The sequence below is a fragment of the Dermochelys coriacea genome, chromosome 6 (assembly GCF_009764565.3).
Source record: "Dermochelys coriacea isolate rDerCor1 chromosome 6, rDerCor1.pri.v4, whole genome shotgun sequence".
Taxonomy (NCBI): Eukaryota; Metazoa; Chordata; order Testudines; family Dermochelyidae; genus Dermochelys; species Dermochelys coriacea.
The window spans coordinates 12624220-12647298 of NC_050073.1; the positions used below are offsets into that span (position 1 = coordinate 12624220).

At 46.2% G+C, this 23079-nt stretch overlaps 1 protein-coding gene and 2 pseudogenes across 2 annotated transcripts in view; 2 read left to right on the forward strand and 1 right to left on the reverse strand.

Annotated features, from left to right (window-relative positions):
• The window catches only part of LOC119857533 (NACHT, LRR and PYD domains-containing protein 3-like), a 296613-nt gene that overhangs the window by 249418 nt on the left and 24116 nt on the right, over positions 1-23079 (forward strand). The window lies entirely within an intron of this gene.
• Positions 1-23079, reverse strand: part of LOC119856962 — a 180975-nt pseudogene that overhangs the window by 58839 nt on the left and 99057 nt on the right.
• On the forward strand, positions 10316-13075 carry LOC119857535 (annotated as a pseudogene).

Here is a 23079-nt window from a genome sequence, read left to right on the forward strand (position 1 = left end):
CTCTCTCCTATGCAAAGTCCAGCTGCAAGATGGAGTTCTGGAGTCACATGGGCAGGTCACATGTCCATGCATGACTCAGTTTTTACAGGCAGCAGCCTTTGCTTACCTGCTACCTTGAACGTCTTCATGTAGACTTCTCATGTGGATTGGAGCCTTCCAAGATTAATTGTCCCATAAGTGCTTCTTGATTGGGCACTTAATTTGCACATTCCTTTCTCAAGAACCTGACCAAATGCTTTACAAAAGCTATTTAAAAATCAAGCCAGTACACAGCCAATATTCATAACTTCGAATACAAAAACAATACATGCATACAAATAGAATTAATAGATTCAGTAGATCATAACCTTTACAGAGATAAGTTACATGGCATATGTAGCATAAAACATATTCTAGTTATGTCATATATACATTCATAAGCAAATTCCCATGAAGCCTTACGGGGTACACCATCACAGGGGTATTACTCTACTCCTGTATACTACAATTCTTCTCCTTGGGCTGCCACTTTGACGTGGTGGAGAAGCTTATGTATATTTAAGACCCTAAGAGCAATGCCGTCTGGAGAATGCAGAACAGCAATTGATGCCTGAGAACTCTCAAGGTACAACATAGACATTGCTGTTCTCAGTTAAACAAGACATGCAGATGAAGGTCACTTGAGGCAAGAGAGCAGTGGTTACATTTTCTTTTGGAAAGGAAAACCAGCAAGCATTAGGCAAATACACAGTGTTAGCTCTGTAATCAAGAACCTTCTAGTCAACCGCGTGACTGAGCTTCCCGTCGGCATCAATGAGCCCCTTATGACCCTCTGCATCCAAATGGTCAATAAGTTATTTGCCACTATCATCAGTGCATATGCACCAACACTTGATGCTGAAGAACAGAAAGAATCCTTCTACACTGACCTTGATGCAATTTTTCATCCATTCCAAAAACAGATAAGATAGTCCTTTTAGGAGACTTTAATGCAAGAGTTGGCTGCGATTCTAATATATGGAGTAGCACCACTGGGAAGGAAGGAGTGGGAAAGACCAATTCCAATGGCATCCTTCTACTCAGCAAATGTGCAGAATACTACCTTGTGATCACAAACAATCTTCCGACAAAACAAGTACAAAATGACGTGGCAACATCCCCGCTCAAAACAGTGGCACCTCCTAGACTATGTCATTGTCAGAACACAGGAGCTAAGAGATGTCCAAATCACCCATGTCATGAGAAGAGCCAATGATTGCTGGAGTGACTGCCTCCTGGTAAGGTCAGTCATGCCCATCAGGATTGCACTGAAACATTGAAAGCAATCCAAATCACACAGAAGGCAATACAATAGCCAAAGACTTCAATCCTCATTGCATCAAGAGAACTTCCAAATACTCCTCAGTGAAAAATTGGCCATTTGCATACCTGGAAATGAGAACACAAAAGTCAAAGAAGACTGGGAAACCATAAAACAGACACTCCACAAGGCTTGCATGAAATCCGCTGGCCTTGCTACCCACCACTATCAGGACTGGTTTGACAACAACAACATTGAGATTACAGCCCTTTTGAACCAGAAGAGGAAAGTTTTCTGTGACTGGCAAAAAAACAACCACTATCAAGTCAGAAGCAGAGTTCTTTCCACCAGCTCAAAGCTGAAGTTCAAAGGAGGATCCAAGAAATCAAAAACAAATGATGGGAGGACAAAGCAAAATAAATCCAAACATTTGCTGACAGACATGATATGTGCAGCTTTTATTGAGAGACAAAGACCTTGTATGGACCATGCTCATATGGCCTCACACCTCTGAGATCCAAAGATGATAGTAGCCTTCTTAAAGATAATGAATCCATCAAAGAGCACTGGAAAGAACACTACCAAAAGCTTCTCAATCAAGAAAAGACTGACTGATGACTGATGACACCATGGACTCCATTCCGCAGCACCCAATCTGGGAAATTCTTGCCAAACCACTGACTCCTGACGAGATCTGCAAAGAAATTAAACAAATGAAGGACAATAAAGCACCAGGTCCTGATGGCATATCTTCTGAAGTACTGAATGTGGGGGGAGAAATATTGACTAAGAAGCTTAATTTGCTGCTCCTTAACATCTGGCGCACTGAAGAAATCACAGCTTATTTACGTATTGCTGACATCATCACTGTTTTCAAAAAGGGAGACAGGACTGAGTTGATTGTGGCAACTATTGCCCTCCTCTCTATCGCTGGGAAGATTCTTGCTAGAATCTTACTGAATCGCCTGCTCCCCCTTGCAGAGGAAGTACTTCCAGAGTCCCAGTATGGCTTCAGACCACTGCAAGGCATCACTGACATGATTTTCGCAGTCAGGCAGATCCAGGAAAAATGTCAAGAACAACACCAGGAGCTGTGTATGGCCTTTATTGATCTGATCAAAGCCTTCAACTCTGTCAACTGTAAGTCTCTGTGGAAAATCATGTCAAAGTTTGGCTGCTCAAGCATATTTATCACCATTATTAGACTCCTCCATGATCAGATGACTGCCTCTACCCTGTGCCGTGGCTCTACCTCTGAGCCCTTTGTCACCAAACTGGTATAAAACAAGGCTGTGTACTGACACCCACACTTTTCTCCATTTTCTTAGCAGCTATGAAAATACTAATACAAGACTGTCTGTCTACCACAGGGCATTGGCATACAATATCAGACTGACAGCAACCTCTTCAACTTCTTGTCTCCGTGCCGGAACAAAGTAACATCAGCAACAATAACCGAACTCCAGTACGCAGATGATGGTGCTGTAGTCGCTCACTCAAAGGAGATTTACAAACAGCCCTTAATTACTTCTCTGAAGCTTACAAAAGCCTAAGACTAACTCTGAACATCAGCAAAACAAAAGTTCTCCACCCACCAGTCCCTGGTCAATCAGACCAGCAAGGAAGATCTACATTAACAAAGAAGAACTGGAAAGTGTAGAATGCTTTGCCTACCTTGGCAGCCATCTCTCACAGAGGGAAAACATAGATGTCAAGATTCAGCACAGAATCTGCTGCACCAGCCTTGGCAGACTGTCTCATCAGGTGTTCAACAACCATGACATCAGAACACATGCTAGACTTTTAGTTTATAAAGTGGGGGTAATCCCGACCCTTCTCTATGGCTGTGAAAAACCTGGAACGTCAGCACCAGCACTTTCTTTGGAAGATCCTCAATATAAAGTGGAAGGATCATTACACTAATGCTAGTGTCCGCACAGAAGCTAATATCTTCAGCATTGAGGCCCTGATTATCCAGCACCAGCTGAGGTGGAGGAGGCACTGTGTGCGCGTGCCTGATGTATGCTTACCAAAACAACTGCTGTACAGCCAACTTACCAAAGGAGAAAGGAAAAGGGGAGGCCAAAAGAAACGCTTTAAAGACATCCTCAAGATAAACATCAAGAGATGCGGCAATGACACCTCACACTGAGAGACAGCAACCCAGGATAGGGATGACTGGCGAAGACTTGTCAGAGAGAGAACATTCACTTTTGAGGAAAACCTTACCCTGGCCCAAGCAAAATGCCAGAAAAGAGGAACGACAACTGTCATGCAGTAATCATGGCCCAACCCTGTCTTCCACCTGCAATGTCTGCCAATGAGCTTGTGTCTCGAGGAGCGGACTCCTCAGTCACCTAAGGACCTATGAAAAACAAAACGAGTGAAAGATCATCCTTGACCTCAAGGGATTACTGACAATATACTACAATTAGTTGAAACTGTCTTTAGTGTTGCCATGAGACTCATACAGCAGTAGTGTGGCTTGGTACACTTTTATTTTCAAGGAATTTAGAGAGCTCTTCATCTCCACTTTCTTTCCTTTCCAAAATTCCATAAAGAAACAGCAGCTCTCAGTTTGTCTAAGATTGTGGTGTGATGCTGGTAGACCAAATGCCAGCTCGCACTAAGGCTGTAAGCATCAGCTGAGCACTGACAAATTCATATCTGGAAACCAGTCCAGCTGTCATGCGTGTTAGTATTATAAAAACAGATCTGAAGATTAAATGAATGTGTTTAGCATTTATACTACCTGAAAAGCTAGTAGGATGTTGCATGGATTGTTCTCGCTCAGCTATACCCCATGTCATAAAGCCTTAGAAAACATTTGCATCAGAAACTTCTGTGACTATGTAACTCACCAAACAAGGAAAAGGCCTTGTATAATGCAAATAATGGGTCATTGTGTGAGATGAAGGATCAATGAGTTTAAAATTCATTCCTCCTTCCCCTCGCCCACCAGGAAGAAGAGACCTGCCTATGAACTGTTGCTATCAGCTTGATTTCTGAGGAGTGAAGGTATAAAAATGCCACACAAAGAAAAAGCAAGGTCTCTCTGCTTTTTGGACTCTGACAGAACCAGAGATATTAAGACTGAAGCAGAGATCTCTTGATTTCTGGGTTTGCTGTGAAAGACATTTTGAATTAACAAATATCTCTACAACTTTATTAATCCTAAAACATAGATGATAGGTCATCTGTGTGTATATGCCTGTGTTAGATGGTTTCCCCTTCACCCTCTCCACTGGTTCTTGTTACGCAGACAGAAAGCAGAAGACCAGAAGTCCGAGATGCAGGAAATGTGATATTTATTGGGGTTAGTTCCAAGCAAGCATATTCCAACTCCCTTCACACCAGTTGGGCTTATCTCTATACATCAACAGAGTTTTCCTTTTCCCCTCCCCCAACTACAGTTCTATATTATATATATAAACCACACAATACTTAGATCTGAGATGCGCATTATCCTTCTACTTGGATAGAACCAAACCATTCAGAAAAATCACCACACCTGTTCATATCTGTCGCCAAATGTTCTAAAGGCTCCGCTATAGCTAAACATTGCCTCTCTAAGTGGATTTCACAGTGCATATGCCTGTCTTATGACCTTCACAATAAGCAACCACCTGCATCTATGAGGACTCACTCTACAAAAGCACTCTCAACCGCCATTGCATTCCTCAGTAATGTTCCCATAACAGATGGGAACTGCCGGGCTGTCACATGGGTGTCCTTTGATACGTTTACCCAACATTATCCCATCTTGCAGGATTTCACGGCAGACGCCATTCTCAGACGCCTGTCCTCGGCGATACCAGCCTGAAGGCTGTGGAAGGGAACCAAGAGGTTGGGGCCTAATGGGAGTTTCCACCCTAACAGCCCTACGCTGCTGCGTTCTTTCTGCTCCCCCTGCTCCTATGAGAATGGCTTCCAGTTACTGAAGGGGGGGCTGGGAGTGGAGAGAGCTCTTCCCAAGCAGTCTGATTGGCTGACTGCTCCACTTGCTGGCCTTCTGGGCAGAGCAACCAATCACAGGGGGATTTCCCCATGGCAGAACTCAAATTAATTATAGAGATGGAGTTTCTCCTGTCATCACCAGACGGGCTCCAGCCCCAATCAAAATCCCTGTGACTCACAAAAAAATTGCATCCGATGAAGTGAGCTATAGCTCACGAAAGCTTATGCTCAAATAAATTTGTTAGTCTCTAAGGTGCCACAAGTCCTCCTTTTCTTTTTGCGAATACAGACTAACACAGCTGCTACTCTGAAAAAAATTGCAAGAGCTGTCAATACTGAGTATGGGGTAGGCTGCTGAAGGTCTGGTAATTTCCCTGACAGATGCAGCAGGCAGGGCCAGATCAGGGCAACCCAGGGAAGTAGGCACACCATGACATTTACTCTTCCTGCCTTGTTCCAACCCTGGACCATGGCTCCATCCATATCCTGTGGCCCTGACCTCCCAGGGCTATCCATACTAGAGTTATCTGCTGAAGGGGCTGTCACCCGTCCTCCTTGGCAGGCTGGAATTTCCCTCCTCATGACAAGCAGAGGTATCAGCAGGGGACCCTGCTTTCCTTTGGAAGCTGCTCAGGGATCCCCTCTCCCCCTCAGAAAAGCAAAAGCAGCATCAGAGGAACCCTCCAGTACTTTCCTCAGCTGGCAGGGTATATCCAGCCCCACCACAGGCTTCTCCTCCTGCTACATTGCAAGTGATTAGTGTACAAATTACTCCTCATACAAATCCAGCATATGAGAGCCCAGCACATTTTTAATTTGCAGTGCTTGCCCATTTCCAGTATTGAGGCCCCAAGCTCTGGTTTCAGGCTAGTATAAAGCATCTTATAGCGGCGAACAGCAGAGAGGCTAACAGAGGAAGTTTGCCTGGGAGTTCACCCGGGGAGAGCCCACTGAGGCTTACATCTTGCCAGCTTCTCTGAGTAGTTACTACAACTCTTGAGGAAGCTCGTAGAAGGAAGGTAATATGGATGGGGAGCGTTCAGCTGTTGTGACCTGCACTGGATGTTCCATGTTTGTCTTTCTTCCACAGGACAGAACCGACTTTGTCTGTACAAAGTGCAAGCTGGTCTCCATATTGGAAGAGAAGGTTCAAGGTCTGGAGAAACAAGTATCGACCTCGCATTGCATAAGAGAAACTGAAGATTTCCTGGACAGACGTCAGGTTATGCTTCTACGGGCACAATGTTCTGAAGATTCAGAGCAGGCAGCGCAGCGGGGACAGGAGGACGGTGAAGAAATTTGGCAGCATGTGACCTCCAGAAGAAGAAAGGGGAACGTCCATGTACCAGCAGCGCAGATACAGGTAAGCAACCGTTTTCATGATCTCTCCACAGGTACTAATGCGGAGAGTGGACTAGATGATACATCTGAGGGAAGGGAACAGAAGGAGACTCCGCCGATTGGAAGGCATGAGATGCACTGTCCTAGGGACGGGGGTTCCACGACCACCGCTCCCAAGAGGAGGATGTGGGTGGTGGTAGTTGGGGACTCTCTCCTCAGAGGAACTGAGTCATCTATCTGCCGCCCTGACCGGGAAAACCGAGAAGTTTGCTGCTTGCCAGGAGCTAGGATTCACGAAGTGACGGAGAGTCTGCCAAGACTCATCAAACCCTCGGATCGCTACCCCTTCCTGCTTCTCCACGTGGGCACCAATGATACTGCCAAGAATGACCTTGAGCGGATCACTGTGGACTACGTGGCTTTGGGAAGAAGCATAAAGGAGTTTGAGGCGCAAGTGGTGTTCTTGTCCATCTTCCCCGTGGAAAGAAAAAGCCTGGGTAGAGACCGTCAAATCGTGGAAATCAACGAATGGCTATGCAGGTGGTGTCGGAGAGAAGGCTTTGGATTCTTTGACCATGGGATGGTGTTCCAAGAAGGAGGAGTGCTAGGCAGAGACGGGCTCCACCTAAGGAAGAGAGGGAAGAGCATCTTCGCAAGCAGGCTGGCTAACCTAATGAGGAGGGCTTTAAACTAGGTTCACCAGGGGAAGGAGAACAAAGCCCTGAGGTAAGTGCGGATGTGGGACACCGGGAGGAAGCACGAGCAGGAGAGCGCAAAAGGGGAGGGCTCCTGCCTCATACTAAGAAAGCAGGACAAACAGAAGTTATCTCAAGTGCCTACACACAAATGCAAGAAGCCTGGGAAATAAGCAGGGAGAACTGGAAATCCTGGCACAGTCAAGGAATTATGATGCGATTGGACTAACAGAGACTTGGTGAGATAACTCACATGACTGGAGTACTGTCATGGATGGATATAAACTGTTCAGGAAGGACAGGCAGGGCAGAAAAGGTGGGGGAGTTGCATTGTACGTGAGAGAGCAGTATGACTGCTCAGAGCTCTGGTATGAAACTGCAGAAAAACCTGAGTGTCTCTGGATTAAATTTAGAAGCGTGAGCAACAAGGTTGATGTCGTGGTGGGAGTCTGCTATACACCACCAGATCAGGGGGATGAGATGGATGAGGCTTTCTTCTGGCAACTAATGGAATTTACTAGATCGCAGGCCCTGGTTCTCATGGGAGACTTCAATCACTCCAATATCTGCTGGGAGAGCAATACAGCGGTGCACAGACAATCCAGGAAGTTTTTGGAAAGTGTAGGGGACAATTTCCTGGTGCAAGTGCTGGAGGAACCAACTAGGGGCAGAGCTCTTCTTGACCTGCTGCTCACAAACCGGGAAGAATTAGTAGCTTTCAGCTTGTTTGTTTTTTATAATAATACCCAGCTCTAATATAGGGCTTTTCATTAGCAGATCTCGGTGCTCATTAAGAAAGACACTATGGCTATGTCTACATAGACATGTAAGCCTAGGGTTCGTGGGCTTTGAGTCAGCTGACCCATGCCAGGGAACCCTGGGTTTGAGCACTACAGTGCATTTTAACCCTAGGTTAAGGATTTTCTGACCTGTGCTTGAACCTAAGGTTCTAGCCTCCACACTGCAGTGCACAGACCTGAGTCAAAGTAACCCTATCCCAGAGTGCCTGGTGCCCCGCCCCATCCCAGAGTCAGCACTCTAGCCCTACGAATACGTTCCATTGTGGGGAAAAACTGATGCCCACCCTATTTAACTGTAACGGTGCTGTTGATGGGATTCAGGTACCCATAAGGACACATGAGTACATCAACTGCATAATTAGTGCCTTTGGTGGCTGTCTCAGTAGAATGACTGCAGTTTGTGAAGGCTTGATACTGAACTACCATCTAATCTGAGAGTTGGGCTCTCCACCTCTAAGCTGAGTCACACTGTCAGGAAAATTCCCATGTGCTCCTGTTCTGTGGATAATTATGATGTCAGTCTCCAGGGCTGCCAAACTATTAAATGAAACTTTGCAATTCTTAACTTTTAAAAATGGGCTATTCAATGAAGCTGTTTTTGTTTGGGTTTTTTTAATTTATTTTTGTCTGTTTTGAAGTTTGACATAAAATGACGGTATCAGAGGAAAAACACCCCCTCCCCCAGGCTGGCTGCTGCCAGCTACGGACTGCTGCAGTGTTTCCCCAGGGCTTGGGGTGAAGTTTGCTCCACCTCCCCACCCCCCCCCCAAGGATCCCTTATCCCTGCCCTCACCGCACCCCGGGAGGCAGAGATAAAGGGTCCCTGTAGTTTGTGGGGAAGTTTTTGGACTGCTTCCACTCATTGCCCTCACAGTGCACGCTGCCCAGGCATCTCTAAACATGCAGCCCCAGGGAGGGCAGTAGGGGCCTGGGAGCAAGGGTCAGAGAGTAGAGTGGGACCAAGTGGTGCCCTGCAGGGAAGGGGAGCCGTAGAGTTCCCAGCTCAGCACAGCCAGAGGAGGGATAAAGCTGAACATCCTGGCAGCTGGGAGCTGTCTCCCACCTCTCAGCTTTGTTCCTGGCAAGCTCTGCACAGCGGCAAGGAAGAGCTGGAGCCAAAGCTGCCCCACCACCATAGGAGTGTGATGGGGGGCACTAGGCCCAGAAGCCCCCTGCTGGAGGCCTCAGGATCCTGCCACTCTTTTCCCAGGAAAGGAGTAGTAGTGGAGTCCTCCAAGCAGCCTAGAGTGGCTTTGGGGGACACAGCCAATCAAGGCACAGGTTTCAGAGTAGCAGCCGTGTTAGTCTGTATTCGCAAAAAGAAAAGGAGTACTTGTGGCACCTTAGAGACTAACAAATTTATTATTAAATGCATCCGATGAAGTGAGCTGTAGCTCACGAAAGCTTATGCTCTAATAAATTTGTTAGTCTCTAAGGTGCCACAAGTACTCCTTTTCTTTTTAATCAAGGCACAGGAAGGCCATCTAAAAAGGACCTGCAAAGCCAGAGACAGGCAGTTCCTTGCTGGAGCCAGAGGACTGGCCAAAGGGAACTGCAGCACCATGGACAGATCAGTGCCAGCTGGGACTGGGGGAGGGAGAGAGGTCTTGGCTGGCAGCTTAGTTAAAGGGACACAGCGGCATGTGGCAGCTATTCTTAGGGTCGCTAGGCTGGGACTTGGAGTAATGGGCGGACTTGGGTGCCCCTGACAGGCCACTGGGAAAGTGGCCTATAATTGGACTAGGGGCAAGGGGTCAGAGAGTGGAGTAGGGACCAGGCAGGTGCCCTGCAGGGAGGGAGAGCAGCAGGGCTCCTGGCTCAGCATGGCCAGGAAAGGGATCACTCCCAACATCCCAGTGTCTGGGAGCTGCCTCCTGCCTGGCAGCTTTGCCCCTTGGTTCAGGGAAGCTCTGTGCAGCAGCAAGGAGAAGCCAGAGCAGGAGCTGCTGCCACTGGGAGAGGAACAGGGATCATGTTTTGCCAGGCAGTAATGGAGCTTCTGGCTGCTGGGCTGGCTGCCTGCAGCGCTGCTCCTCTGCCACCTGGATCTCTGGGATGCACCCAGAGGGCTTCCCAGACCCAAGTCAAGCCAGGGCTACATGCACACAGGAAAGCAATAGGGCTTGGATCCTAGGTCCCAGCTTAACACGGGCTCAAATCCTCCAGCTTGCAAGGTCCTGGGACCCTAGATATGAGGTCTAGGTTGGCACAATTGGTGCATGGGGAGGTTAGACTGAGCTCAGGCTTACATTGCTGTGTAGACATACCATACGTGGCTACTCCAGTGGTTTTAAAAAAAAAAGTATTGCTTCTGGTGGACATTTTGAAGAAGTCATTGAACTAATGTCGCCAAAGAAATTCTCTTTGCCTGCCTCAATCGTGGGTTTATTAGGGAGCTTATTACTGCAGAGAACCCTGAATGAATGACTTGTCCCAATGTCCTGAACTGCATGATACTCTGTGATTTTTGTTGCACTAACATTCATGTGAAATTTCTCTTTCAGCTTTGGGTCCTCAGCAAACACCTGAAATGTCAGCAAATGGTATGTGACATTCCCATAAAGAATTGCATTGCATAATTACCAATGATTACCAGAAATAGGCTAGATCACCCAGACATTGGGTTTACTTGTAGAAGTAATAAGTAACACCTCAGAGTGCAGTCTCATCAGATCACACCGGTTATGCAGGGATGGATGGGGGATGAAGAAATGAATGGGGAGATCTCCAGGAAAGAATCAGGTGCTTCAGAACATGGTGCTGGTGAGTCGATGGAGCTCTTGTCTCAGGAAGTACTGACCCCGTGCAGCAGCATGATGCTGGAAGGCACTCTCCTGCTAGGAATGCCATCTTTTAAATGAGGTGAAATAAAGAGAAGTTAACATTTTTGGTCACTGAAGGTGCTATGGGACTTTTTTAAACCTCTGAGCCCTGGACAAATCTTAGGTTATATTTAGTTCTGTTCTTTGTACCTAAATTCCCATTACTGTTTCAGTTATACATGTCATCCATCACTTTGTTACAGAGTGCCATTGTGCACTGTTAAACACCTGACAGGTTTCATCCTAGATATAGCTACATTTCAGTAACTGATGAAGTGATTCTTATATATATAAATATAAATGCATAGAGGGCCTGAGCCTATGCTTTTTTTTTCATATGACTAATTTCAATGGGGTAACTGATATGAGTAAGGACTGGGCCCAGAGTTAATTTATGTCAGGATACCTAATGATGAAACATGCACTATAAACTTACAGAAACAGTATTATTGTTTAAATAGCATTATTGTAGCATTACAGTAATATCTAATGCTTCATATCACTAACTCAGATTACAGGGAGAAGTACAGAAAACATATACTAAACAAATACAGAGCAATAAAAGACATGAACGCTTATCTTGGTGAGAAAGTGAAGCTAAACGAAAGATACACAGAGCTGATCATTGTAAATGAACATCGTCACAAAAAGCAGAGAGAAAATGAAAATAATGGCCTTGGGACGGAGACATGCAGAAATCATGGCTGAACGTGCTAGTCCTATCACCATAGCCGATTTATTTGACTCTGATAAAGATGGACAATCACCACAAATTGTCATGTTGCTGGGAGCTGCAGGGATTGGAAAAACACTGACAGCAAGAAAGATCATGTTCGATTGGGCAAATAGAGAACTGTATCAGAGCAGGTTTGATTATGTTTTCTACATAAATTGTATGGAATTTAATTTTGTCAGTGATCAGGGAAGTGTTGAAGATTTGATCTTCAAGAACTGTCCTGATCAAAATGCACCAAATAAAGAGATTTTGATGAATCCAGAAAATCTCCTGTTCATAATTGATGGTTTTGATGAACTGAGATTTTCCTTTAATCAGTCAAAGTAATTTCTCCTGTGATCCCTGTGAGAAGCAGCCAATGGAAATTATACTGAGCAGTTTATTTAGGAAAAAAGTGCTTCACAAATCCTACTTAATAATTACTACAAGGCCAACAGCTCTGGAGAAACTCCAGCAGTGTTTGAAAGGTGGACATTGTGCAGAACGTTATGCAGAGATCCTGGGGTTTTCTGAAAATGCGAGAAAAGAATATTTTTACAAGTTCTTTAAAAATAAAGAAAAAGCAAGAAAAGCCTATAACTTTGTAGAAGATCGTGAAATGCTCTTCACCATGTGCTTTATTCTCATTGTGTGTTGGATCATCTGCACTGTTTTGGAACAACAGATGGAAGCAGGTGAAGATCTTGCACAAAATTCAAGAATGGTCACTGATGTCTACATGCTCTACCTCTCCAGTCTGAAAGGTGACAGAAGTAATTCAAAGCAACAGATACAATTGAACTTGGAGGGACTTTGTTCCTTGGCTTCCGATGGAGTAAGGAGCCAGAAAATACTCTTTAAGGAAGATGAAATCAAGAACCATGGCTTAGATACAGCTGACTCTCTCTTTCTGAATGAGAACATGTTTAAGAAAGACATTGGCCATGAATATGTCTACAGCTTCATTCACTTGAGTTTTCAAGAATTTTTTGCAGCTTTATCTTGTGTGTTGCAGAAAAAAGAAACAGTGGAAGATTCAGAAACTATTTTGAAAAATGTCAAGACGTTGTTGAAAAGGGATACAAACAATGGGAATTCTTCCATATTAACAGTGCGATTCCTGTTTGGTCTTTTAAATGATGAGAGAAAGGAGGATTGGGAGAAAATGCTTAGCTGTAAAATTTCACCACTAATTAAAGAAATTTTGCTAAAGTGGGTTCAAGAAAAACCTATTTTGTCATTGTTCGGTTATGTTGGTGAGAAGACTACTTCCTATCTTGAGGAGTTTCACTGTTTGTATGAAATTCAAGAAAAAAATTTGTGCAGAGTGCAATGAATCGTTACACTAAGCTAAAATTAACTTACGATGACTTCACCAAAATGGATGGAATTATTCTTTCATTCTGTCTAAAGCATTGCTGTAAACTGGAGTCACTTTATCTAAGTGAGTGTTACTTTCAAATTGAAGAAGATGAAGATATGCCTAGACCGTGCAAGCAGCCATGTCGGTGAGTGTTGTCTGAGCTCCAAAAACACCTACATAATTTAAGTAGTAAACATACATTTTTTTAAACGTTGATTTCCCCCTCCCCAGATTTTCATAGCTCACAAATGGCTGAATGACCCACCATAAAAATGACAGACATTTAAGACTGTGGCAGGACCACACCCCATTCACCCAAAATCTTAAAGCATGGAAATAAGAAGTTAAGGGGAAAGACTTGTGCACTCCTTTCCACCTTCTTGTTGCCTACACACTGTCAATAACATTCTACAGTGCTCCATTTGGCTTTCATCTTCATCTCCAGCAGCTACCAAAAGCAATATGTACCCCAACTTCATCACACTTACACTCCAGTGCAAAACCTTATGGAGTGCTAGAGTGTGGAGCTGGAGGGAAGGAGAGATGAAGATGTTGTGGATGGCTGTGATCTTTTTAGAGTTGGAGTGGGTGTTTCAGAGTCAGCAAGAGAAGGGGAGGAGAAAGGAGAGGAGTGGGCATGAGCTTAGACAGGATGGCAGCAGAGGGGCCAAGGTGGTGGAGAGGATCACTGTAGGAGGTAGATAGGGTGAGGATGGAGGGAAGGCCCAGGTTAGGATAGATATGGTCAGAGGTCAGGAGGAGGTTACAGTTGGGACCTATATTTATTTGTGCTGGTGGGAGTAGAGGGGAGATTGTGATGGAGTAGGTGGGAATTGTCGAGGGGTGAGGGAAAACAAGAAATGGGAAATAAGGTTGAGGGAGTGGAGAGGAGGAGCCACAGCTGCTCTGATGCAGAAGTGGGGGTGTGATGAGAATCATGGGTGATTGACAAGATTACAAACAGCAACAACAAAAACTCAAACAAAAAAAAGCATTAAGTTACAAAGTTCTAACAAGTCTCTACAGAGCTCGTGCAAACTGAGATTTTTTTCAAGGTCTTATAACTTGGCCATATTTTATGTGGATTTTCATGGGAACAGCAAAAATGCCTCCCTGACACAAGGACCACCCCCCCACCAAATTTAAAGTCCCTGCTCCAAAACATGGGGGAGCTAGAGCCTCTCAGGGAAAAGGTTGCAAGAATTGTTTTTAACATGGGCAGAGCAACCTAGTTCTCAGAAAAGGCTGAACCATTTTAGTGGCAACTTTCACAGTATTCAGCCTGGTGGAAACACCAGGCATGGAAAATTTCAGTCCAAATGGTTAAAACTTGGCAAAGTTATAAGCAACTGAAAACAGGGATGTTTCCAGCAATCGTAATAATAGGAGTTGCTACCAGCTCTGCCTATAATAATCTTTCTATAAAAAGAAAAGGAGTACTTGTGGCACTTAGAGACTAACAAATTTATTAGAGCATAAGCTTTCGTGAGCTACAGCTCACTTCATCGGATGCATTTCATCGGATGCATCCGATGAAGTGAGCTGTAGCTCACGAAAGCTTATGCTCTAATAAATTTGTTAGTCTCTAAGGTGCCACAAGTACTCCTTTTCTTTTTGCGAATACAGACTAACAGGCTGCTACTCTGAAACCAATCTTTCTATAAGCACTCTCTGTTATAAGGTATAGATATGGTGCCTTGCACACTGGGATCCTAATCCTGGCTGGGACCTCCAGGGGCTACTGTACTGCAAATAATCAATGATAATAACTTTTGGTTCTGTGCACTAGATCCCACCTAGGGGAATCCAGTGAATTGTTTTAACTTTCTTCTTTTTTTTGTTTCACTGACTGAAGAGTGGCCAAAAAAAAAGATTACTTTTTGACCTACGGTGAAGATCTCTATTTTTAGAGTGTCCTAATCCAGGAACCTCTTGTCCAATTTACTTGAAATTTGATAGAAAAATTCAACCTCCACCACAAACCTAACCAGACTACTCAGCTGGTGTTTGGCACCCACTTCCCCTTTGAGGAAGGAATATTTAAGTTGTTCAGGGTAAATGTTGGATCTCCAATGTGGCTTGAGCCCTAGTAATGTGCCAGAGACAGTAATTTGCACATAGGCAGTGGGTCTGGGGCTCTTTCCAAGCCAGAGTGTTTGCAGGCAGCCTGATGTGTAGCTCAGTTTTGTTTTTCCTAGTTTTCAGATTGTGACGGGTCATATAGGCCCCACACTGGCAAGGAGGAGATTAATGAGGGCCTATGGATCCTGTTAGCCCTACCCTATTACAGCTGCAGCAGATGTTAGGTGTGGAGCTTGGAGTTAAAAGGAGACAGCCTAGCTCTGTTGGGTGCTGTCCAGGAAGTAGAGCAGAGCCCTGCTTCCCTCTCTGTGAGGGAAGCCTGTTTACACCCAGGAGTAGCTTTCCAGTTGGACGAGCCTCAAAGTGGATGGGATGACTGCCGAATGGGCCCTGGGGGACTGACAAAAGGACTGGCTATTGGAGACGGGCTCAGAGTAAAAGGGCGGGGTCCTGCTGAAGACTTGTGGGGCGACCTTATTAAGAGTTTTCGGTTTTCTTATTTTGGGACTTTAATATCTCGGAAGGCGAGAACTGAAGAGTGGCTTAGCCAGAGGGCTAAAGCACCACTGCCATGGATCTCACAAGAGGCAGTGGCTGATCATTGGAGGCCCTGAGGCAGGGTGCATCGTGTTCTGGCAGGCCATGAGGCTGCTGTGGAGTAAACCTTGTCACACAGAAGATTAAGTGACGCCACTCTCCACACTTTACAAGGGTACAAGGCAGAGCTGAGCAACCTGAACTGTGCATTAAAAAACTTTTAGACAGCTAATATCAGTTATACACAGGTACTGTTTGTGGAGCATTTTATAACACTTTAATCATAACCATAAATCTGTGCACCCAGCCAAATGTGCCAACATATCTGCCACTGCCAAAATGCCACTACTAAATCTGAGGGATTTTTTTCATCAAATGCCACTGTAGTATGGGGGCAAACTTCCCAAGGGTTGGAAAAAGAAACGCAGGATTTCAAACCTCACCTCTTCTAAGTGCTGCTTATATTCCTATGCAATTCACTACCCTTTTCATTGACCAAGGCCATGAGCCCCAACCTTACAAGGCAGTTCCCAAAGACCTGCTGAACACACCTAGTTGTTTAAAGAAACTGGCAGAGAGATTATGCAGGTTCTCTGCTGGGACAGACCCCAGCTCTTTCACATAATAAACCCCAATTCTATCCACTGAAGCATACTTCTTTTCAGGTTTGCTACACAAGTTTTGCTTCTCTAATGCCTATAAACTACATTCCTCTCCCCAAGCCATGGACAGAATCCAAGGTTCCCGATCAACAATATTCTACTGCTGATTAGTAAATACTTGAGTAACCCTCTGTGAAAGTATTTGTCAAGACCTCCTCCAGTGGCTGGTTTACAAGAGTGCTAGCAATTACTCCTGTATTCTTACTCCTAGTGGTTGGACTTCAGAGCCAGGAACTGGAGCTAAGGGTCAGAGATGGAGTCAGAGGATGAACCAAGGGTCGAATCCAGAGCCAGAGTCAGGGATAGGGCAGAGAAGCAGGGATCTGGAGCAAGGCAGAAAAACAGGAACCAGGAGTGGAGAATGATCTGGGATAAAGACAGCAGGAACAGGCTGGGAGGCAGGAACAGGCAGGGCTAAGGAATCGGGCATGTAGGCATGGTCCAAAGTGGTAGCCAGCCAGGGATCCACCTAGTTGCTCGGACAACTTGCTGTGCATCCTTCTGGCTTAAGTAGTCCATCCGAGCCAATTGTTGGGGCTGGATGTCTCCCCCAATCAGGAGCTTCATGGACAGAACCCTTTGTGAACTAAAGATCCTCCAGCCCCCTTCTCCACTGATTCCAGTTGTAGTCTTTTATCTTATATTCGTAGGGTCTGATGGATGCATTGCCAATTCATCATCAGTAGAGGAATGATTCCTGCTGGAGTTTTCCAGTAGGGAATCTCGGAGCCCTCTTTCATCTTGTGATTCTGACTACACCTAACACTCTGCATGTACATGAAAGAATCAGCCCTCTTTTCCCTTACTTATATTGTATCCCCCAAGAATATTGTGCAACACTGTTTTTCATAGGTTGTTTATAGTTCCATTTATTCTCATAAGTATCTATGCACAATGTGTACCCTGCGGTTATGGCACATGTTAGAAAAATGTGACTACAAGGTATCTTGTAGTAATTTACTGTATATTGCTGTTAATTTTTCTCAATACCACCCATTGGCTCATCTTTTCTCAGAATCTTGGGGCATCAGGTCATTCTTTGGTCATTTACTTATGTCAAGCATTTCTTAAGCCTAAGGCCTAATATGGCTAAACAGACATTTTATTTCAGCCCTACTTTACTTAGATACCTAAATATATATTGATCACTTCTAAATACTTATCAATCTTATTTCTATGATCCTTAAATCTATTTAGCATGCAATGATTATATATAACATGATATGAGTTAATCATAAACATCAAACATACAATGAATAGGGTTGCCAGGTGTCCGGTTTTCAACCGAATCGCCTTGTCAAAGAGGGACCCTGGTGGCTCCAGTAAGCACCACTGACTGGACCGTTAAAAGTCCAATCAGCGGCGCAGCGGGGCTAAGGCAGGATCCCTGACTGCCATGGTTCCGCACAGCTCCCAGAAGCAGTGGCATGTCTCCCCTCCAGTTCCTATGCTGCAAGCGCCAGCTCTGCTGTTCTACGGCCAATGGGAGCTGTAGGGTAAGTGTCAACACACGGGGCGGTGTGCAGAGCCATCTGACCACGCCTCCGCATAGGAGCCAGAGTGGGGACATGCTGCTCCTTCTGGGAGCAGCCTGAGATAAACACTGCCCAGAGTCTGCATCCCTGACCCCCTTCCTCACCCCAAGCTGCTGCCCCAGCCATGATCCCCCTCCTGCCCTCCAAACCCTCGATCCCAGGCCGGAGCACCATCCTGCACCCCAAACCCCTCATCCCCAGCCCAGAGCCCACACCCCTAGCCAGAGCTCTCACCCCCTTGTGCCCCAACCCCCTGCCCAAGCCCTGATCCCCCTCCTGCCCTCTGAATCCCTTGGTCCCAGCCTGGAGCCCCCTCCTGCACCTCAAAACCCTCATCCCTGGCCCCACACCAAAGCCCACACCCCCAGCCGGAGCCCTCATCCCCCCGCACCCCAACCCCCTTCCCCAGCCTGGTGAAAATGAGCGAAAATGAGCGAGTGAGTGAGGGTGGGTAGAGAAAATGACAGAGGGAAGGGGGGTGGGGGCCTCAGAGGAGGGGTGTGTCAGGTCCTTGGAGACTTGTGGGGAGAGAGAGAGAGAGAGAGATGTCCTTTCATGTAGGTACCTTGTTTTAACATTGGGGGGTTCCCTACTTACGGTTTCTGCTCAACAGGAGAGATACTGTGTTCTAGGTCCGATCATATGAGGGTGAGCAGGTTTTGGAAGGGACCTGTCCCCAGAGAGTTATGAGGCTTGAGGATGCAGGAGGTTTTAGGTTTCGAGTCTTTAGGTCATCTTATATTCTCCCTTCTGGGACTGAGCATCTGCCTTGCTGTTTTCAGTTCCTGGATGATAGAAGATTAGAAAATCAGAGCAAAAAAAGAATAAGGCCTAACCAAGTTGTTGTTGGCTGAAGACCTTAGCCCTATGCACATATTCTAGTGTACACCTGGGTGCAGTACCAGGCCCCTTTTAGATAGTGATGCCACTCTTCAAAGGCAATCTTAATTGCCAGGAGTTCTTTGTCTAAAATGCTGTAATTTTGCTGTGTGGTGTGAATTTTCTGAAGTAAAAGGTCCATAGATGTAGCAATTGTTGATGACCGTGCTTTTGGGATAGCACCACTCCAATTGCCAAGCTGGAAGTATCCACTTCAATAGTGAAGGCTTGCGTGGTGTCAGGGTGGACCAATATGAGAGTAGTGATAAACGTGGGTTTTATTTTCTTAAAGGCCTGTTGGGCCTTAGGAGAGCAGAGGATCTCTGTCTTTTTTTGGAGCAGGACAGTAAGGGGGCAATCCGCTCTGAAAATATCAGGATGAACCACAAATAGAAGTTTTCAAACCCCAGGAAATGGTGTAGTTCATGAATATTCTATGGCACTGCCCATTTGAGGATTGCCTTTACCTTGCGTGGGTCTATTTCAATACCAGTGGGACATAGGATGAAGCCTAAGAAATCTATGCAGGATTGATCAAAGGTGAATTTTTCTAGCTTAGTGCAGAGGCCATGTTAGTGTAGCCTCTTCAGGATGGAACGAAGTACATGGTTGTTCAGCGTTGTCCAAAAAAAAAAAAATGTTATCCAAGTATGCTATGATGTATTGGTCCAGAGTGTCCCAAAGTATGTCAATAATAAAATGCTGGAAAGTTGCAGGTGCATTTGTCAAACCAAAGGGCATCATGAGCTACTTGTAGTGACTGTAATGAGTTCAAAAGACAAGCCTTCCATTCATCCCTAGCTCCAACAATTACTAGGTTGTACTCACACCGGAGGTCTAGCTTTGTGTATACCCAAGTGGTGCTTACATGGTCCATTAGTTCGGGAATTAGTGGTAAGAGCTGGCACCTGACCCAAAATGACCAATGAGGAGACAAGATACTTTCAAATCTCGGGGGGGGGGGGAGGAACAAAGGGTTCGTAGAATCATAGAATATCAGGGTTGGAAGGGACCTCAGGAGGTCATCTAGTCCAACCCCCTGTTCAAAGCAGGACCAATCCCCAACTAAATCATCCCAGCCAGGGCTTTGTCAAGCCTGACCTTAAAAACTTCTAAGGAAGGAGATTCCACCACCTCCCTAGGTAACGCATTCTAGTGTTTCACCACCCTCCTAGTGAAAAAGTTTTTCTTAATATCCAACCTAAACCTCCCCCACTGCAATTTGAGACTATTACTCCTTGTTCTGACATCTGGTACCACTGAGAACAGTCTAGATCCTTCCTCTTTAGAACCCCCTTTCAGGTAGTTGAAAGCAGCTATCAAATCCCCCCTCATTCTTCTCTTCTGCAGACTAAATAATCCCAGTTCCCTCAGCCTCTCCTCATAAGTCATGTGCTCCAGCCCCCTAATCATTTTTGTTGCCCTCCACTGGACGCTTTCCAATTTTTCCACATCCTTCTTGTAGTGTGGGGCCCAAAACTGGACACAGTACTCCAGATGAGGCCTCACCAATATTGAATAGAGGGGAACGATCACATCCCTCAATCTGCTGGCAATGCCCCTACTTATACAGCCCAAAATGCCATTGGCCTTCTTGGCAACAACAGCACACTGTTGACTCATATCCAGCTTCTTGTTCACTGTAACCCCTAGGTCCTTTTCTGCAGAATTGCTGCCTAGCCACTCCTAGTCTGTAGCGATGCAAGGGATTCTTTCGTCCTAAGTACAGGACTCTTCACTTGACCTTGTTGAACCTCATCAGATTTCTTTTGGCCCAATCCTCCAATTTGTCAAGGTCCCTCTGTATTCTACCACTCCTCCCAATTTAGTGTCATCTGCAAACTTACTGAGAATGCAATTCACACCATCCTCCAGATAATTAATGAAGATATTGAACAAAACTGGCCCCAAGACCGACCCTTGGGGCACTCTGCTTGATACTGGCTGCCAACTAGACATGGAGCCATTGATCACTAACATTGAGCCCGAAGATCTAGCCAGCTTTCTATCCACCTTATAGTCCATTCATCATTCTTTCACTTGATGGCAAGAATACTGTGGGAGACTGTATCAAAAGCTTTGCTAAAGTCAAGGAATAACATTTCCACTGCTTTCCCCTCTCCACCGAGCCAGTTATTTTGTCATAGAAGGCAATTAGGTTAATCAGGCATGACTTGCCGTTGCTCACTGTTCCTGATCACTTTCCTCTCTTTTAAATGCTTCATAATTGATTTCTTGAGGACCAGCTCCATGATTTTTCCAGGGACTTAGGTGAGGCTGACTGGCCTGTAGTTCCCCGGATCTTCCTCCTTCCCTTTTTTAAAGATGGGCACTACATTAGCCTTTTTCCAGTCATCCAGGACCTCCCCCAATCGCCGTGAATTTTCAAAGATAATGGCCAGTAGCTCTGCAATCACATCTGCCAACTCCTTTAGCACTCTCGGATGTAGTGCATCCGGCTCTGTGGACTTGTGCTCATCCAGCTTTTCTAAATAGTCCTGAACCACTTCTTTCTCCACAGAGGGCTGGTCATCTCCTCCCCATACTGTGCTGCTCAGTGCAGCAGTCTGGGAGCTCACCTTGTTCGTGAAGACAGAGGCAAAAAAAGCATTGAGTACATTAGCTTTTTCCACATCTTCTGTCTCTAGGCTGCCTCCTCCATTCAGTAAGGGGCCCTGTAGAAGGGTTCGGCAGAGCTTGTCCCTCTCCGGGGTGGCGGGAAGCACACTGCCTCGCTACGTCTGTCTGGTTACGTCGGGGAACTAGTCTGGCCAAAGGGTCTCACGTTGTAGCAGTGGTAGAGGGAAAATAACGGTTACAGTTGGTGGGCAGTAGCGAGTCCAACACTCTAGTCCTTGGACAGGGATGGAGCAAACCCTTAAGCAATAAGCCCAGGCCCTGAGTTAGGGCAGGCGGCAAAGAGTCCGTGGCTCAGGCCCTCAGGCAGGGGCTGAGCAAACAAGTTCAGGAGGCCCTGGCCCTGGTTCTGAAGAGCCTGGGAGAGGGGGAGACTGCCACCTGCGAGATGGGTGGCAGCAGGGATGCAGGCCCACCCATTCCACTGTGTCCCAGCCCGGGGCCCTAGCAGCGGCAGAAGGCCTGCTGCTTTGTCAGTGGGGATGCTGGCCGCAACACTCTGACATAGGCTCTGGGTGTGCTGCAGCCAGACTGGGGTTGACTGCCCCCGGGCTACTTCCTATCCCCCCCCTTTAGAGGTACCTGTGTCTGGACGGTGTCCTCCCAGGAATCCAGCACCATGGGCTCCTCAGGGTACCCGGCGAGCAGTAGGCTTGGCAGCTCCTCTGGGTAACTTGCCACGGGCAGGCTTAACAGCTTCTCTGGGGTCTGGTCAGCATCAGGCCTTGGCTGGTCTGGCCAGCCCTCGAGTCGGTCACCAATTGCATGAGTTTCCCAACCGGGAGCTAGGCCACAAGCATCTGGCTTCTCCGGCAGCTGGGTCTCTAGTGAGCTCAGGGGTTGGGCTTTTGTACTTCCTGTCCTGCGCCTTGACCTCTGAGGGGCGGGCGCAGAATCTACTGGCTCCGCCCACTTTGGCATCTGGAGGGGCTCATCCCTCTCCGGGGTGAGGGAGAACCACACCGCTTCACTACAGGCCCACACTTTCCTTGACCACCTTCTTGTTGCTAACATACCTGAAGAAACCCTTCTTGTTACTCTTAACATCCCTTGCTAGCTTCAACTCCAAGTGTGATTTGGCCTTCCTGATTTCACTCCTGCATGCCTGAGCAATATTTTTATACTCCTCCCTGGTTATTTGTTCTGTCTTCCACTTCTTGTAAGCTTCTTTTTTGTGTTTAAGATCAGCAAGGATTTCACTGTTAAGCCAAGCTGGTCGCTTGGGATGGTTAGTTCCTGTAACCTCAATAAGGATTCTTTAAAATACAGCCAGTTCTCCTGGACTCCTTTTCCCCCTCATGTTATTCTCCCAGGGGATCCTGCCCGTCAGTTCCCTGAGGGAGTCAAAGTCTGCTTTTCTGAAGTCCAGGGTCCATATTCTGCTGCTCTCCTTTCTTCCTTGTGTCAGTATCCTGAACTTGACCATCTCATGGTCACTGCCTCCCAGGTTCCCATCCACTTTTGCTTCCCCTACTAATTCTTCCCGGTTTGTGAGCAGCAGGTCAAGAAGAGCTCTGCCCCTAGTTGGTTCGTCCAGCACTTGCACCAGGAAATTGTCCCCTACATTTTCCAAAAACTTCCTGGATTGTCTGTGCACTGCTGTATTGCTCTCCCAGCAGATATTGGAGTGATTGAAGTCTCCCATGAGAACCAGGGCCTGCGATCTAGTAACTTCCATTAGTTGCCTGAAAAAAGCCTTCTCCACCTCATCCCCCTGGTCTGGTGGTCTATAGCAGACTCCCACCACATAGATTCATAGATACTAAGGTCAGAAG